General features: G+C 44.6%; 1 protein-coding gene across 5 annotated transcripts in view; it reads right to left on the reverse strand.

Moving 5' to 3' along the window:
* TMEM125 (transmembrane protein 125) overlaps positions 1-15,193 on the reverse strand; it is a 46,204-nt gene that overhangs the window by 16,395 nt on the left and 14,616 nt on the right. The window lies entirely within an intron of this gene.

Raw genomic sequence — 15,193 nt, forward strand, 5'->3', positions numbered from 1 at the left:
CCCTTTGCTCAGACACTCATATTTAAGTCACATGCTGTCCATGTCCTTGTAACATAGTAACAGTTTTTAAGGTTGAAGGAAGACTAAGTCCATCTAGTTCAACCCATAGCCTAACATGTTGATCCAGAGGAAGGCAAAAAAAACCATGTGGCAAACACTAAGCTCCATATTTGGGGAAAAAATTCCTTCCCGACTCCATACGACAATCAGACTAGTTCCCTGGATCAACGCCCTATCAAGGAATCTAGTATATATAACCTGTAATATTATACTTTTCAAGAAAGGCATCCAGGCCCTTCTTAAATTTTAATAGTGAATCACTCATTACACCATCTTGCGGCAGAGAGCTCCATAGTCTCACTGCTCTTACAGTAAAGAATCCGCGTCTGTGATTATGATTAAACCTTCTTTCCTCCAGACGTAGAAGATGCCCCCTTGTCCCCGTCTCAGGCCTCAGAGTAAAAAGATCAGTAGAAAGGTCTTTGTACTGTCCCCTCATATACTTGTACATAGTAATAAGATCACCCCTAAGCCTTCTTTTTTCCACAGTAAATAACCCCAAGTGTAATAACCTGTCTTGGTATTGCAGACCCCCCAGTCCTCTAATATCCTTGGTCGCTCTTCTCTGCACCCGCTCTAGTGCAGCTATGTCTTTCTTATACACCGGAGACCAGAACTGTACACAGTATTCTAAGTGTGGTCGCACTAATGACTTGTATAGAGGTAAAATTATCTTCTCCTCATGAGCATCTATGCCTCTTTTAATACATCCCATTATTTTATTTACCTTTGCAGCAGCTGCCTGACACTGGCCACTAAACGTGAGCTTGTCGTCCACCAATACACCCAGGTCTTTTTCAGTTACAGTTTTGCCCAGTGTTTTACAATTAAGCATATAATTATACACTTTATTTCCTCTGCCCAAGTGCATTACCTTACATTTATCCCCATTAAAGCTCATTTGCCATTTATCAGCCCAAGCTTCTAGTTTACATAGATCCTCCTGTAATATAAAATTGTCCTCCTCTGTATTGATTACCCTGCAGAGTTTAGTGTCATCTGCAAATATTGAAATATTACTCTGTATGCCCCCTACAAGGTCATTAATAAATATGTTAAAAAGAAGGGGGCCCAATACAGACCCCTGTGGTACCCCACTGTTAACTGAGACCCAGTCTGAGTGTTTTCCATTAATATCCACCCTTTGTTTCCCATCACTGAGCCAATTCTTAACCCACATACATATATATTCCCCTATCCCCATTGTTCTCATTTTATGTATCAACCTTTTGTATGGAACCGTATCAAAAGCTTTTGAAAAGTCCATATCCACAACATCCACTGCATTTCCTTGGTCCAGTCCAGAACTTGCCTCCTCATAAAAACTGATCAGATTAGTTTGACAGGAACGGTCCTGTTATGATCTGCAACATGAACTAAGGAAAGATAGGGGAAAGCTGTCCCTACAGTAAGACTAAGCTGAATCCCTACGATGTAGCGGGCTGCTTGTTCCTAGTGAACAGACCCGCCTTAGTCCTCGGCTAGTCTGAACGAAGACCTATAGCATTAAGGGAGGGGTCCCTAAAAGAACTAAGAACTGGGACAAAAAATGGGACACCTCCTAAACAGAGAAGTTGTTGCAGAACACAAAAAGACAAACAAACAAAAAGGTACTAGAGGTCCCAGAAGGACCAAACGAACTTACAGAGAAAGGCACAGAAGCACCTGGCTAGAGAAACAGTCAAACACTGAAGTCCAGCACAGCCAAAAGGGAGGAGCTGGAATATAAAGGCAGATGGTCACATGACCGCAAAACACAAGATGGAAAAAACAAACAGGAGGGTTCTAACAGGTCTTTCGTAAACCCATGTTGATAATGGGTCATGAGGTTATTTTTCTTCAGATACTCTCCAGGATTTTACCCACAGCAGAGGTTAAGCTTACTTGCCTATAATTTCCAAGTTCGGTTTTTGTCCCCTTTTCGAATATTGGCACCACATTTGCTATACGCCAGTCCTGTGGTACAGACCCTGTTATTATGGAATCTTTAAATATTTAAAATAATGGTCTATGACGTTACTTAATTCCTGCAGTACTCGCGGGTGTATCCCATCCGGGCCCGGGGATTTGTCAACTTTAGTGATTTTTAGACGCTGTCGTACTTCCTCCTGGGTTAAGCAAGTGACATTTAATGGAGAATTTTTGTCAACACTAATCATGTTAGTGATCCTCCTTGAGATGGTTCTACTCCTTCACTGGAGTCCAGCTGTGCTTAATTAAACTGATAGGACTTGATTTGGAAAGGCACACATCTGTCTATATAAGACCTCACAGCTCACAGTGCATGTCAGACCAAATGAGAATCATGAGCTCAAAGGAACTGCCCAAGGAGCTCATAGACAGAATTGTGGCAAGGCACAGATCTAGCCAAGGTTACAAAATAATTTCTACATTACTCAAGGTTCCTAAGAGCACAGTGGCCTCCATAATCCTTAAATGGAAGAAGTTTGGGACCACTAGAAGTCATCCTAGACCTGGCCATCCAGCCAAACTGAGCAGTCGTGGGAGAAGAGCCTTGGTGAGAGAGGTAAAGAAGAACCCCGAGATCAATGTGACTGAGCTCCAGAGATGGAGTAGGGAGATGGGAGAAAGTTCCACAAAGTCAACTATCACTGCAGCCCTCCACCAGTCGGGACTTTATGGCAGAGTGGCCCGATGGAAGCCTCTCCTCAGTGCAAGACATATGAAAGCCGCATACTGTTTGCTCAAAAACACATGAAGGACTCCCAGACTATGAGAAATAAGATTCTCTTCTCTGATGAGACGAAGATAGAACTTTTTGGTGATAATTCTAAGCGGTATGTGTGGAGAAAACCAGGCACTGCTCATCACCTGCCCAATACAATCCCAACAGTGAAACATGATGGTGGCAGCATCATGCTATGGGGGTGTTTTTTCAGCTGCAGGGACAGGATGACTGGTTGCAATTGAAGGAAATATGAATGCGGCCAAGTACAGAGATATCCTGGATGAAAACCTCTTCCAGAGTGCTCTGGACCTCAGACTTGGCTGAAGGTTCACCTACCAACAAGACAATGACCCTAAGCACACAGCTAAAATAACAAAGGAATGGCTTCAGAACAACTCTGTGACCATTCCTGACTGGCCCAGCCAGAGCCCTGACCTAAACCAAATTGAGCATCTCTGGAGAGACCTGAAAATGGCTGTCCACCAACGTTCACCATCCAACCTGACGGAACTGGAGAGGATCTGCAAGGAAGAATGGCAGAGGATCCCCAAATCCAGGTGTGAAAAACTTGTTGCATCATTCCCAAGAAGACTCATGGCTGTACTCGCTCAAAAGGGGGCTTCTACTCAATACTGAGCAAAGGATCTGAATACTTATGACCATGTGATATTTCAGTTTTTCTTTTTTAATAAATTTTCAAAAATTTCTACATTTCTGTTTTTTTTCAGTCAAGATGGGGTGCAGAGTGTACATTAACGAGAAAAAAATGAACTTTTCAGAATTTACCAAATGGCTGCAATGAAACAAAGAGCGAAAAGTTTAAAGCGATCTGAATACTTTCCGTACCCACTGTGTATATATATATATATATATATATATATATATATATATATATACACACACATACACATACAGTACAGACCAAAAGTTTGGACACACCTTCTCATTTAAAGATTTTTCTGTATTTTCATGACTATGAAAATTGTACATTCACACTGAAGGCATCAAAACTATGAATTAACACATGTGGAATTATATACTTAACAAAAAAGTGTGAAACAACTGAAAATATGTCTTATATTCTAGGTTCTTCAAAGTAGCCACCTTTTGCTTTGATGACTGCTTTGCACACTCTTGGCATTCTCTTGATGAGCTTCAAGAGGTAGTCACCGGAATGGTTTTCACTTCACAGGTGTGCCCTGTCAGGTTTAATAAGTGTAAAGAGAGGAGAGAACAAGGCGCAATGGGTGACTCAGTATTGCAATTTGTAGAGGGGTGTGGGGATGGCTACTAACCTTATGAAGTTGTGCACCTCTGCACAACCCCAGTGTAAAGCTCCACAAGCTCCGCTCTGTTGGTGGCTGTCATCTATTTCCAGCGGCGTTCACAGATCCTGATCTCTTGGTGGTATATCACGTGGTCAGGTTAGTAGCATGTAATGCCGAGATAGACGCCCAGCTTCACCAACACCCCAGGCAGCGCTCCGGAGGGGTTAAGGCAGCGCAGCTTGGAAAACCAGGGTAGTAATTTTAATTAAATTGCTCCCACAGGTGAAAAAATAATAGATTAAAGGCAGCTCTACCGCACCCCAACAGGGGGAAAAGGACAATCAGTGAATATGAATAGCGGTACCAGAGCGCCAATAACAGGGCAAAAATATTAAAAGGACTGATTTATTAATACACACACAACGCGTTTCGGTGGACAGAGCCACCTTCATCAGGTGTCAAATCAGGTCTAATAAGTGGGATTTCTTGCCTTATAAATGGGGTTGGGACCATCAGTTGTGTTGTGCAGAAGTCAGGTGGATACACAGCTGATAGTCCTACTGAATAGACTGTTAGAATTTGTATTATGGCAAGAAAAAAGCAGCCAAGTAAAGAAAAACAAGTGGCCATCATTACTTTAAGAAATGAAGGTCAGTCAGTCCGAAAAATTGGGAAAACTTTGAAAGTGTCCCCAAATGCAGTTGCAAAAACCATCAAGTGCTACAAAGAAACTGGCTCACCTGAGGACCGCCCCAGGAAAGGAAGACCAAGTGTCACCTCTGCTTCTGAGGATAAGTTTATCCGAGTCACCAGCCTCAGAAATCGCAGGTTAAGAGCTGCTCAGATTAGAGACCAGGTCAATGTCACACAGAGTTCTAGCAGCAGACACATCTCTACAACAACTGTTAAGAGGAGACTTTGTGCAGCAGGCCTTCATGGTAAAATAGCTGCTAGGAAACCACTGCTAAGGACAGGCAACAAGCAGAAGAGACTTGTTTGGGCTAAAGAACACAAGGAATGGACATTAGACCAGTGGAAATCTGTGCTTTGGTCTGATGAGTCCAAATTTGAGATCTTTGGTTCCAACCACCGTGTCTTTGTGCGACGCAGAAAAGGTGAACAGATGGACTCTACATGCCTGGTTCCCACCGTGAAGCATGGAGGAGGAGGTGTGATGGTGTGGGGGTGCTTTGCTGGTGACACTGTTGGGGATTTATTCAAAATTGAAGGCATACTGAACCAGCATGGCTACCACAGCATCTTGCAGCGGCATGCTATTCCATCCGGTTTGCGTTTAGTTGGACCATCATTTATTTTTCAACAGGACAATGACCCCAAACACACCTCCAGGCTGTGTAAGGGCTATTTGACCAAGAAGGAGAGTGATGGGGGGCTACGCCAGATGACCTGGCCTCCACAGTCACCAGACCTGTACCCAATAGAGATGGTTTGGGGTGAGCTGGACCGCAGAGTGAAGGCAAAAGGGCCAACAAGTGCTAAGCATCTCTGGGAACTCCTTCAAGATTGTTGGAAGACCATTTCCGGTGACTACCTCTTGAAGCTCATCAAGAGAATGCCAAGAGTGTGCAAAGCAGTCATCAAAGCAAAAGGTGGCTACTTTGAAGAACCTAGAATATAAGACATATTTTCAGTTGTTTCACACTTTTTTGTTAAATATATAATTCCACATGTGTTAATTCATAGTTTTGATGCCTTCAGTGTGAATGTACAATTTTCATAGTCAGGAAAATACTGAAAAATCTTTAAATGAGAAGGTGTGTCCAAACTTTTGGTCTGTACTGAATATACAGTTATATGAAAAAGTTTGGGCACCCCTATTAATCTTAAGCTTAATGTTTTAGAAAAATTGGTGTTTTTGCAACAGCTATTTCAGTTTGATATATGTAATAACTGTTGGACACAGTAATGTTTCTGCCTTGAAATGAGGTTTATTGTACTAACAGAAAATGTGCAATCTGCATTCAAACAAAATTTGACAGGTGCATAAGTATGGGCACCTCACCAGAAAAGTGACATTTATATTTAGTAGATCCTCCTTTTGCAAAAATAACAGCCTCTAGTCGCTTCCTGTAGCTTTTAATGAGTTCCTGGATCCTGGATGAAGGTATTTTTGACCATTCCTCTTTACAAAACAATTCCAGTTCAGTTAAGTTTGATGGTCGCCGAGCATGGACAGCCCTCTTCAAATGATCCCACAGATGTTCAATGATATTCAGGTCTGGGGACTGGGATGGCCATTCCAGAACATTGTAATTGTTCCTCTGCATGAATGCCTGAGTAGATTTGGAGAGGTGTTTTGGATCATTGTCTTGCTGAAAGATCCATCCCCTGCGTAACTTCAACTTTGTCACTGATTCTTGAACATTATTGTCAAGAATCTGCTGATACTGAGTGGAATCCATGCGTCCCTCAACTTTAACAAGATTGCCGGTGCCGGCATTGGCCACACAGCCCCAAAGCATGATTGAACCTCCACCAAATTTTACTGTGGGTAGCAAGTGTTTTTCTTGGAATGCTGTGTTTTTTGCCGCCATGCATAAAGCCTTTTTGTATGACCAAACAACTCAATCTTGGTTTCATCAGTCCACAGGACCTTCTTCCAAAAAGAAATGGGCTTCTCCAAATGTGCTTTTGCATACCTCAGCCGACTCTGTTTGTGGCGTGCTTGCAGAAACGGCTTCTTTCGCATCACTCTCCCACACAGCTTCTCCTTGTGCAAAGTGCGTTGTATAGTTGACCGATGCACAGTGACACCATCTGCAGCAAGTTGATGCTGCAGCTCTCTGGAGGTGTCACGCTGTCTCTGTATACTGGAGGTAGGGGGCCTAAGCTGACCCTAAGCTGGGGCCCTGACTAGTCCCTCAACCTGGAGGTACTGTTAAAGGTACAGAGGTCCAGGCCGCCAGCGTAACCCCTACCTCCTGAGGATCCCTGCACCTAAGTAATCTAGTCCTGAGAAGGACCCCGATCACAACAAAAGGGGACAACTAATAATATGCCCACACACAGTACTTAGACGAACGAGACAGTACAAGGGAAAAACCAAAACCACCTTGCATACAACAACTACACAACTACAACAGAGGGAACACCAACGGGAAAGGAGATAAATGATAAAGCGAGGAAGGGAAAAAACACTCCAAATACACTTATCTCAGAAACTCCAAACACCACGATCCGCTCTGTTAGTCTGAATGAAATGCTTTCACCGACACTTCCCAAACAGACCAGCAGGCATTTGAAGGAGTCTCACTACAGCAGTATTGATTGCAGCTGGGCGAGGCTGGACCTCGTCTAGCACAGAGAGAGAGAGAATTAACTCCCTCACTGCCGAAAAACAAAGCACCAACAAGTCAGCTGCGAGAAGTCAGGCTGTGTACTCGTGACGATCTTCGTGGCGACACACCCGTGACAGTACCCCCCCTTCTACGAGGGGCCAGGTTTATCCGGGTGAGTCGTGTGGAAGGCCCGAACTAATCGGTCTGCGTTAATATCCGACGCAGGAACCCACATCCTCTCCTCAGGACCATACCCTTTCCAATGAACCAGGTACTGAAGGGACCGGCGATTAAAGCGTGAATCGATGACCCTCGATACCTGGAACTCCAAGTTACCATTGACCACCACTGGAGGGGGAGGTAAAGGTGACGGTACCACCGGCGCCACATACCTCTTAAGCAACGATCTGTGGAACACGTTGTGAATTTTAAACGTAGGGGGGAGGTTAAGACGGAATGCCACCGGATTAATAATAGAACTGATTCTGTACGGCCCGATGAACCTGGGACCCAGTTTCCAGGAGGGAACCTTAAGTTTAATATTCCTGGTAGACAACCATACCCGATCGTTCACACTTAGGTCCGGACCAGACACTCTCCTCCTATCAGCCATACGTTTGTATCGGTTCCCCATAGTATTCAGATTCTTCAGCACCCCTCTCCATACTGAAGCGAGTGATGAGGAAAATCGTTCCTCCTCAGGAACCCCCGAAGAGCCCCCCCTACTGAAAGTACAAAACTGGGGGTGAAAACCATATGCCCCAAAAAACGGGGACTTACCAGTGGACTCGCTCCGCCTATTATTAAGAGCAAACTCTGCCAGAGGTAAGAAAGAAGCCCAGTCCTCCTGGTTCTCTGACACAAAACACCGGAGATATGTCTCCAAGCTCTGGTTCATTCGTTCCGTCTGACCATTGGTCTGAGGATGAAAAGCCGATGAGAACGACAAATGCATCCCCCGCCGTGCACAAAACGCCTTCCAGAACTTGGACACAAACTGAGACCCCCGATCAGACACCACCTCGGAGGGTACCCCGTGAAGCCTCACAATCTCCCCAATGAACACCTGCGCAAGAGTTTTAGCATTAGGGAGAGCCGGAAGAGCGATAAAATGTGCCATCTTGCTGAACCTGTCCACTACAACGAGTATGACCGTTTTACCCGAAGACGGAGGGAGGTCCGTAATAAAGTCCATAGACAGATGAATCCAAGGACGCTCCGGGATCTTCAAAGGTAAGAGGGCCCCAGACGGACGGGTATGTGAGGTCTTAGAGCGCGCACAAACCCCACAGGACGCGACAAAAGTTACCACCTCCTTATGTAAGTTAGGCCACCAAAACCGACGCAAGAGGAGATCCACAGTTGCTTTACTCCCCGGGTGTCCTGCAAAAACTGAGTTATGGTGTGCCTCGATCACCTTTTGTCGCAACTGATCTGGAACAAACAGTCTCCCCGGAGGTCCAACAGGGGCGTCCCCCTGAGCCTCCAATACCTCCTCCTCCAGCTCAGAGCATACTGCCGAAACCACCACCCTCTCCTGAAGGATAGGAATCGGGTCGTCCGTATTCCCGGCCCCAGGGAAACTACGAGATAAGGCATCCGCCTTTACATTTTTTGACCCAGGACGATATGTAACGACAAAATTAAACCTGGTAAAAAACAATGACCACCTAGCTTGTCTGGGATTCAGACGTTTCGCGGACTCCAGATATAGCAGGTTCTTGTGATCGGTGATGACGGTGACCGGATGGACTGCCCCCTCCAAAAAATGGCGCCACTCCTCAAAAGCTAACTTAATGGCCAAGAGTTCCCTATTGCCGACATCGTAATTCCTCTCAGCGGACGACAATTTTTTAGAGAAAAAGGCGCACGGATGCCACTTACCAGGGGACGAACCCTGTGACAATACTGCTCCCACCCCTACCTCGGAAGCGTCTACCTCTACAATGAATGGCTGTGACGCATCAGGTTGAATGAGTATGGGTGCCGAGGCAAAACATCTTTTCAAGGAGGAGAATGCTTGACAAGCCTTGTCAGACCACCTAGAAAAATCCGTCCCCTTTTTAGTCATGTCTGTGAGAGGCTTAACCATGGACGAGAAATTACGAATGAACTTCCGGTAATAATTAGCAAACCCCAGGAAACGTTGTAGTGCCTTAAGATTCTCTGGCCGATCCCACTCAAGAACTGCCCGCACTTTCCCAGGGTCCATACGAAAACCGGACGCTGAAACCAGGAAGCCTAAAAACTGGAGTTCCTGTACGGCGAACACACACTTTTCCCATTTGGCATACAGTTTATTATCCCGCAAGATCTGTAACACCTGCCTAACGTGCTCCTGATGAGACACCAGATCCGGCGAGTAAATTAGGATATCATCCAGATATATGACAACAAACTGTCCCACCAGGCGGCGAAAAATGTCATTAACAAAGTGTTGGAACACCGCCGGGGCATTAGTCAGACCGAATGGCATGACAAGGTTCTCATAATGCCCCTCCGGAGTGTTAAACGCCGTCTTCCACTCATCCCCCTCCTTCATCCTAATCAGATTGTACGCCCCCCTGAGATCCAACTTAGAGAACCATTTGGCGCCCACGATCTGATTAAAGAGATCGGGAATAAGTGGGAGCGGATACGGATCTCGGACCGTAATCCGATTAAGTTCACGGAAATCCAGGCAAGGGCGTAGGCCTCCATCTTTCTTCTTAACAAAGAAGAACCCCGCAGCCACCGGTGAAGATGAAGGTCTAATATGCCCCTTAGCCAGACTTTCTGAAATATAATCCTTCATGGCCTGCCTCTCAGGACCAGAAAGGTTATACAACCTAGCTTTAGGTAACTTGGCCTCAGGGAGCAGTTTTACAGAACAGTCATACTCGCGATGAGGAGGTAGTTCCTGACACCCTTTCTCCGAGAATACATCCTCAAAGTCCGCCAGAAATGGAGGTAAGACCCAAGGAGTAACTGCACCGATGACCGTGTTCATGCAGTTTTTATTACAGAATTTACTCCATTGGCTTATCTCTCTGGTTTGCCAATTAATAACCGGGTTATGCTTAGCTAACCAAGGAAGGCCCAACACTATAGGAGTGGGAAGACCCTCCAACACGTAGCAAGACAACAGTTCTTTATGTATCGCCCCCACTTGAAGTTTTACGTCATGCACAGCTTGCAAAAAACTTCCCTGACCGAGAGGCCTGGCATCGATCGAGAATATGGGGATGGGTTTAGCCAACTCACTCAATCGCATACCTTGAACCCGGGCAAACCGAGCATCAACCAGATTAGCCCCGGCCCCACTATCCAGAAGAACAGATATCCTCTCAGTTCTCGTACCCACCACCACCTCCGCCGGTACGAGAAACTGAGACGAACCTAGGGACGAAATACCTACTCCCAGATTGCCGTCCACCACACAACCTGGGATCAACAGTTTTCCGACGACTCTTCACTCTGCAAGGGACGGGATGGACACCCCCCAATAAAATGTCCCTTTCTCCCGCAGAAGAAACACCTTCCTGTCTTATGGCGCACCACCGGTCCCCTCCCCCGAAATGATGTCCCTCCTAATTGCATAGGCTCCTCTGGACTGACCAGGGGAACCACCATATGAGGGGACCTTGTAGGAGGTGGAGTCATCACAGGGGGTAGAGTTATCCCGCACCTCTCCCGAAGCCGTCTGTCAACGCGAATAGCAAGGGCCATAGCGGCTTCCAGTGACGCGGGAGAGTCATACTGTGCCAACACATCCTGTAATTTGTCGGATAAACCATGACAAAACTGGCTCCTAAGAGCCGGGTCATTCCACTGGGTGTCCGTGGCCCACCTACGGAACTCCGAACAGAATTCCTCCGCCGGACGATCTCCCTGCTGGATCCTACGTAACTTAGACTCAGCAAGGGAGATCCGATCTGGGTCATCATATACGAGTCCCAGAGCAGCGAAAAACCTATCCACTGACTGGAGAGCCGGGGAGTCCGGGGGAAGAGAGAACGCCCAAGATTGTGGGTCCCCTTGTAGGAGCGAGATGACAATTCCCACCCTTTGTTCTTCACTCCCCGATGACCGAGGCCGCAGCCGAAAGTACAACTTGCATGCCTCCCGGAAAACAAAAAACTTGTCCCGCCCCCCAGTGAACCTGTCAGGGAGAGCTACTTTAGGTTCTGGTCCGGCTTGCTCCTGAGGATGCAAAACCTTGGACCTAACGTCCGCCAGCTCCATGGACAAACTCTGCAACTGCCGAGCTAGACCGGCTACTGGATCCATGGTAGCTGGAGAAAAACTAAGTAGGTCGGTGAAAATGTCACGCTGTCTCTGTATACTGGAGGTAGGGGGCCTAAGCTGACCCTAAGCTGGGGCCCTGACTAGTCCCTCAACCTGGAGGTACTGTTAAAGGTACAGAGGTCCAGGCCGCCAGCGTAACCCCTACCTCCTGAGGATCCCTGCACCTAAGTAATCTAGTCCTGAGAAGGACCCCGATCACAACAAAAGGGGACAAGTAATAATATGCCCACACACAGTACTTAGACGAACGAGACAGTACAAGGGAAAAACCAAAACCACCTTGCATACAACAACTACACAACTACAACAGAGGGAACACCAACGGGAAAGGAGATAAATGATAAAGCGAGGAAGGGAAAAAACACTCCAAATACACTTATCTCAGAAACTCCAAACACCACGATCCGCTCTGTTAGTCTGAATGAAATGCTTTCACCGACACTTCCCAAACAGACCAGCAGGCATTTGAAGGAGTCTCACTACAGCAGTATTGATTGCAGCTGGGCGAGGCTGGACCTCGTCTAGCACAGAGAGAGAGAGAGAATTAACTCCCTCACTGCCGAAAAACACAAAGCACCAACAAGTCAGCTGCGAGAAGTCAGGCTGTGTACTCGTGACGATCTTCGTGGCGACACACCCGTGACAGGAGGTGGTCTGAGGATTGTCCTTGACTGATCTCACCATTCTTCTTCTCTGCCTTTCTAATGTTTTTCTTGGCCTGCCACTTCTGGCCTTAACAAGAACTGTCCCTGTGTTCTTCCATTTCCTTACTATGTTCCTCACAGTGGAAACTGACAGGTTAAATCTCTGAGACAGCTTTTTGTATCCTTCCCCTGAACAACTATGTTGAATAATCTTTGTTTTCAGATCATTTGACAGTTGTTTGAGGAGCCCATGATGCCACTCTTCAGAGGAGATTCAAACAGGAGAACAACTTGCAAGTGGCCACTTTAAGTAGCTTTTCTCATGATTGCAAACACCTGGCTATGAAGTTCAAAGCTCAATGAGGTTACAAAACCAAAAAAAGTGCTTCAGTAAGTCAGTAAAAAGTAGGTAGGAGTATTTAAAACAAGAAAATGATAAGGGTGCCCATACTTATGCACCTGTCCAATTTTGTTTGAATGCAGATTGCACATTTTCTGTTAGTACAATAAACCTCATTTCAAGGCAGAAACATTACTGTGTCCAACAGTTATTGCATATATCAAACTGAAATAGCTGTTGCAAAAACACCAATTTTTATAAAACATTAAGCTTAAGATTAATAGGGGTGCCCAAACTTTTTCATATAACTGTATATATATATATATATATATATATATATATATATATATAGTAAGGTGGCCGCCAGACAGGTTCTTGAGGGGAGATATGTATCATCGAGGTTGGTAGCTTCGGTGATGTAAGCCCAAGAAAACAGGCTCCAGCACATATAGTGCTGAGAGAGTTAGTAGAGTTAGTAGAGCATATCAGGGCTGGGTTTTACGAGCAGTCAAAGAGATAGGTAGGACTGACTGCTCACATATCCCACCCCGGGGGCGTGTTTTGGCAGATAAAATAGAGACCAAATGTCTCATTCAGTGTAGTGATGGGCAGTCCGGCTCTTTTTGGTGATCTGGCTCTTCAGGCTCCACTCACCAAAAAGAGCAGGATCTTTTTTTGGATCCTAAATGGATCCCTATTAAATATGTGTGCACCATAGGTGAACACATATTTAAGATGATGTAGATGTCGCTGAAACTCCGCCCACTCATGGCTGAAACGCCTCCCACTCACAGTTAACCAATTAAATTGAACAATGGGCGGAGTTTAGTTTGGGTGGGCGGAGTTACGACCGCTGAACACTGTAATTTTATGCTCAGTCAGAGCCATTCAGAGAAGTTAGTGGCTCTCTCTGGGGTGCCGGCTCCCATCATTCACAGCAGGGAGCACATCACTTATTCAGTGTCTGGGCCTGGAGATGTGCAGACTTTCCAGTGTGTTGGTCTGTGTTAAGGACTTAAGAACTGGATACTGACCAGAGCAGGCATACCCACAATATTTTTTACTTTGTGTTTTGTGCCTGAAAAGGCTGTCTTTTTGTCTGGTTTCCTGAGAACTTTATGCAGTCTTAATAAACCAGCCTGGACATTTTAATGAAATATATACAGTATATATATATATATATATATATATATATATATATATATAGTTGTCTTTGCTTCTCCCTTGAGACTAAAGTTGGCCCTGGGGATTTTCCTTGGAGCCATTTGCATTCTACAGTTTTTCATATGACAGGAAATCCGCATCACAAGAGGAGAGAAATAAAACTTTTGCTGTTAGAGAAGATCAGCCCTTATATCAGAGGGGTCATTATAATATTACAGAATTTGTCTTCCTTGTAATACACAAATTATATCAGCTAACAAGTAACTAACAAGAACAAAACCTGCAACATCATCCAGACGTAGAGGCGCAAGAGCAGAGACAGCTTGTGTAGATACACCGAGGAAAATGCTGTATACTACATACAAACGCAAAAAACATCAAGAAAATACATGTATTTTCCCCTGACATATACATACTGTATTTAGTGAGGGGCACCGAAACATAAACACACATATATACTTCAACACATATACACAGATACAAACTCACTCACTGCACTACAGAAACACATATAGATAGATAGATAGATGATAGATAGATAATAGATATATAGATAGATAGATGATAGATAGATATTGGATAGATAGATAGATGATAGATAGACAGATAGATAGATATGAGATAGATAGATATTGGATAGATAGATAATAGATGGATGGATAGATAGATAGATAGATAGACTAAAAAAATGAAGACAGCACACCTCTTTAGAAAAATATAAATGATTTAATAGCCCATATGGGCTTTAGGCGACGTTTCGTCTCCTGATGTGAGCCTTTCTCAAGCAACGAAAAAGTGAAGTCAAGTTATTTATCAGTACATCCATTTACAGATTAATTACAATAATAAAGTGCATAAGTGCTGTGCATAAATATTAAGGCAGATATATTGAATATCATTTTATGCATTAACAAACATATAGTGCAATTGAGTGCATATCATTTACAAAACATGATCAGTGTAGATATACACAATACATTGTAGATCCATTAATTGACATAAGTGCCAGGTGTGCAAAATATACACACTGAGGAAAACACACACACACATATATATGTATATATATATATATATATATATATATATATATATATATATATGTGTGTGTGTGTGTGTGTGTAAACACACATATACTATACAGGAGCACACACAGGGACAGACACTGCAGAGATCCACATGGAAAACTTTATATAGGCTTGTTGTCCATCATGGGGCAAAAAAAAAAAAACAACACACCAGTAACTGTGGGTCATGAAAGTCATCAATTCATCAGCCCAGACTTTCCTCTACCCGCTGGGCACCTGCACAGGGGGCATATCTACAACATCCACATCTGTGCACAAATATCTACAGTATCTACAGTATCTATCAGAATACACATGCATATATACATATAGTCACAAACAATAAGAAAGGTCAAGGCTCTGTTCACACCTGCGTTT

This window comes from Phyllobates terribilis, unplaced genomic scaffold (genome assembly GCF_046119375.1).
Source record: "Phyllobates terribilis strain yellow unplaced genomic scaffold, ASM4611937v1 Scaffold_8__6_contigs__length_399053987, whole genome shotgun sequence".
In the NCBI taxonomy this organism is placed as follows: Eukaryota; Metazoa; Chordata; class Amphibia; order Anura; family Dendrobatidae; genus Phyllobates; species Phyllobates terribilis.